Below are 4,886 nucleotides of genomic sequence, written 5' to 3' on the forward strand. Positions count from 1 at the left end.
CACCCTACTGTATATACTTATATAGCTATCTCTCTGACTGATAAACGGATCTAAATCCACAATTACTAGAGCACAGTCATAGAAATTTAAAGGATGGTACATTTGCATGTTAAACGGCAAATATTGCATGTCGTTACTTTGGCTGGCGCGTGACCCAAATACTCCACTAACTAGAGTCACTTTATCGCAGTCGCATAGCATATAATGCATCACAAAGATTTGCGATCCACCCACTTACTATGTATATATTATGTATGTATTCAGCATTTGAGTGCAACAGCAATGTGTCCTTCACATAATCGGATACTTTTTTACACTATTACTAACCAGCACAATTGACTTATTTGTTTATCGGTGATGAGAAGGTGAATAAATTCGTTTCATTAGTACATGATAGTACATACAAACTTTTCAACTTATAATGCATAATACATAGACACATATGTACACTAGTCGACAAATGAAAGTGTACACCTTGTTCTAATATAATATTAACTATTTTTTCATGAAAAAGTTTTTGCGTTAATTATTTATGAGAATATAGTTCATTCTATAATATAAAGCACATACATCAAAGTTCCATACTTTATATAAAGTTCACAAAAATTCAAAAAAAATTCATTAAAATTTTCAACTTTTTATTCAAAAGCCAGGTTTGTAGCCCATTGAATTTTATTTTGATTTTTGACATTTTTTTTTTTTGTGACGGATTTTTGCAATTTTTTGCATATATGCGTGAATTTCTTTTGAAATAAACTGCGGGAGACGCAAAAACCAACGCGATTTTTAGACGGTTGAAACTTGCATTTCATTGGAATAAAATTGAATGAGCTTCAAAACTGCATATCTATTCAAATTAGTGCAAAAAAATTTCATGAAAATAATTGCGAATATTACGTTACACTTTCATTTGTCGCCTAGTGTATGTTATGCGCAAATTTGCATGATGCACATACAGGTGTATTCATGAAAATAGTAATACAGCACCCAAAGAGGGTTGAGAGCAGTGTTGCCACTTTGGTAAATTATTACCAAAATTGGTAGAAAAACTTTGGATTGGTAAAAGGTAAATTTTTGTTCATTTTGGTAGATTTTTGTTAAAATATTTAGTTTGAAAAACAAATAAAACTTTTCCATTCCACTTTATTTCTCGTGGTTATCTTTATATTATAAATTTCTTTCTACATTGTTCGTTATACTAAACTTCCATCGACTATAAAACTGCATACCGGAAAATTCAGATTAAAAAACTCGAAATTTAGACAAAATTTTTTGTATTTTTTCTAAATGTTTTATATAGCTTGAATCCTCGATTTTTATGGGTTTGATTTAATCGCAAACAATATTCTTATACAAACAAAAATAGCAAAAAAAATTACTTGAGCAACATTGTGAATATAAAAAAAAAAAAAACAAAAAAGGGGTTTTTGATCACTGTATTTGTCTATAGCAAAAGAAAAAAATAACTGAACAACATTGTGATTATAAGAAAAATCACCAAGGGGTTTGTTGAGTCGCTGTATTTGTCTATAATAAATCCAGTTAAGTTTTTTCAAATGATGAAGTTTCGTTGTTGCCCGTGTTTCCCCACTTTCGATTTTGGTTGAAGGAAACCTTCGTAAATACCATATCAATAGTTAAATAAAAAGTTCCTCAATAAAAACTTTTAATTTCTATGGAAATAGAACAAAACTATAGTTTTTAATAAAAAAGCTAAAAAAAAAGTTATTGGTCGATTTTTTCAGATGTGGTAAATTTTTTTTCAAATGGCTGGTAAATATTTTGTTTAGTCAGTGGCAACCCTGGTTGAGAGTATATTCTGTTCTATAGGGTAGAGATTAGGGATGTTTCGAATGTCATATTTTTCACATTCGCAAATGCGAATTCGAATTTTCGGAATGCGAATGTGCGAATGCGAATGTTAGAGATAACATTAAAAAAGCTATATCGTTTTTATTACTTAAAAATTATTAGAACATTGAACGAGTGCTTAACCTACACAGTGCTTCAATCTAGTAGTCAAAGTTCAAAAGGGGCATATTATATTTAACAGGAATTTTGCTGCCTTTTCTCCCATGAGGCGATTTCTTAGAGATTCGTATATAAGGCCGGCTGCACTGAACAATTGCTCTCTTGGAATGCTGGCGGGTGGATCGCTCAAATTGTCGTATTTTAGTTCAGTTTTCCACCAATCGAGAGCTCGGTTCTCTTTAAGATAGACCTTCAATTAAGCTTTAATTTCACATTTTTTAAAGTCTCCAGATTCTACATCCCATCCTTCGCTTTCGCTGGAGGGATCTAAAATTATTTCTAGGTTGCTTATAAGACTTTTAGCAGTACTTATTGAAGGCCCATCAAAGTTGCTTGATATACTACTTAACCGTTTAGCGCCTGAAGCTAAAAGCCGGTTATTGTATGCAGACTGGTTAGGCAGACACAGAAATCAAAAGCTCTTTTCTTGATTAATTATCAAGATTGAAAATGCTATTAGCAAGCGTTTACAAATTGAAATTTCATATGAAAATTATAAATTTTGTATACTAAAAAATCATTTCTATCATTTAAATACTGGAGGTGCCGGCATTTGAACCGGCGACACACAGAATTTATAGCCGACATCTATACCTACTCGGCTATGGCAGTCAAAGGCTTTTTTGCTTTTAAATACATATTTTTCATATGTGACAATGAAATTAGTTCCACTAATGTGGAAATCAGTTCCCCTCTTGTGGAAATCGTAGAGATTTTTATTTTATAAGTATTGGCACAGAATGCGATGGGAGCTTTTACTTGAAAAAAATCTTGATCAAATTTCTTTACAGATAATTTATCAAGAGAACACAGAGTTGTGGGGTTAAAGCCATTTCAACAATTTTAGAGTGGACTCTCTGCCCATGTACACATTCGCATTCGCAAAACATTCGTATCATTTGATGCGAATGCGAATGTCGAATGCGAGTGTATAAAATGATGCGAATCATTCGCATAATGAATGCGAATGCAAATATTCGCAACATCCCTGGTAGAGATGCCCAGATCACGCGGGCGACTGCGCGTGCAAAGCTGTGCAAGAAAAAGTTATCGGAAGGGGAAAACGAAGTCAGCAGAATAGTGAGATTGAATGTTTGATAAAGCACTTGTTGCACTGATGCCAGAAGTGAGCATACCCAATTCCCCATTCCGATAATAACTCATATGAGGGATTTGGGTATTGGACATTTTGCAATACCATTAGGAAGTATACATATCTGAGTTCGTATATAATAGTAGATTCCCAATTTGCCAAACGACTTCGTAACGACGTCGTTTCCGACTCGTTCTGGTGAACAATTAGTTCGCCGGCGACGTTCACCAACGAATTTATATTGGCTTATGACTAATTTAAAACAAAAAATCACGTGGTGATAGGCAATGCTAAATTAGTAATAAAAATCGTGTTTGCGGGTTATTTTAGCAAACAAATCTTCCTCATCCAATACATTTTCTAAAAACACACTGATATTAAAAAAAAAAATAGTTGAATTAATATATCGAGTGAATTGTGTGAGGATGGTTCCGTGCGCAGAAGTGGAGAACTTTTCACTGCCATTCACCTGGGAGTGGTCAGAAGCGATTCTTGTGCGTACGGTTCAAATCGCAGCTCACAACGTCCGGATATTTATATCAACGTATCCTCTTGGTAGCAACCAAACACCCGTCTGGGAGCGAGCTAAATTGAGAAGGCGTAAAACTTCGCCCAATGAAAAAGTTCAGAAAGCCTCGGATGAGACCCCCTTTTTTTGATGACGACAACGGAAAACGTATAAAGGGGTATGATTTGAGGGTATGTACCTGGAATATCCGGACCCTCAATGGGGAAGGCGCCTCTGCCCGGCTGGTTGATGTCCTCGGGAAGACAAAGACTGACAACACCGCCATCCTATAAATGCTATGGATGGGGCAAGGCAAGGTAATCGTAAGCCTTGCGACGTCTACTACAGTTGCCACGTAAAGGAGCGCAAATTCGGTGTTGGATTCCTGGTAGGAGTCTCTCCGAGTACTGGCGTTCGCCCCTGAGAACGAACGTCTAGCCACAATCCGCATCAAAGCGATATTCTTCAACATCTCGCTCGTCTGCGACCTGCCCCGACGGAAGAAAAGGACGAGGCGTCCAAGGATCTATTCTATGAGCAGTTGGAGCGTACATATGAGCGCTGACCCCAAGACGATATCAAAATTGTGCTAAGAATTTTAATGCCAAGGTGAGCAAGGGAGGGATATTTGGCGCCACTGTCGGAAAATTCAGCCTACACGACGAAAAGTACGATAACGGACTGAGGTTGATCGACTTGACCGGGCCCGAAACATGGTAATATGCAGTACTAGGTTCCAGCATAAGAAGCCACCAAGCTACATGGCTGTCTCCAGATCGAAAAACGAGAAACCAAATAGACCATGTTGTGATAGCGTTTTAGACATACGTACACTCCGATGGCCAAACATCGACACGCACCCCCGCCTCTGTGCAGCAGAAAATGTGCACCCAACAATGCAAGGAAATCTTAACGTCGAAAAGCTGCAATCACAACAGACCGCCTATTTATTCGCCACTCGACTCACACACCTGCTCTCTGAGAGCACTTTTCCACAATCCGACATACGCGAGCAGTGGAACCACATTTCTCGACCATCCATCGTTGTTCCACCGATCACGCTTGGAAAATGTAAAATTGCTGTGTAAAGTATATAACAAAATTTATACTTTATCAGTTTCGTATTATAATGATAATTGATTTGAAGTTTTAACAGTTTGACACTTGTTAATGTCAAGACGTCTATAAACCTAGCTGACCCAAGTCACCAAAAATCAATAAAAATTAGCTAGGAATTAGGTGTCTTTTAGGTGT

At 36.6% G+C, this 4,886-nt stretch overlaps 1 protein-coding gene across 1 annotated transcript in view; it reads right to left on the reverse strand.

The window, feature by feature from the left end:
• LOC118733798 (mannosyl-oligosaccharide glucosidase-like) overlaps nt 1–4,886 on the reverse strand; it is a gene marked incomplete at its 3' end in the record, with an annotated part of 38,688 nt that overhangs the window by 970 nt on the left and 32,832 nt on the right.

Source organism: Rhagoletis pomonella, unplaced genomic scaffold (genome assembly GCF_013731165.1).
Source record: "Rhagoletis pomonella isolate Grant_MI unplaced genomic scaffold, Rhpom_1.0 Rhpom_scaffold_00002, whole genome shotgun sequence".
Classification (NCBI taxonomy): Eukaryota; Metazoa; Arthropoda; class Insecta; order Diptera; family Tephritidae; genus Rhagoletis; species Rhagoletis pomonella.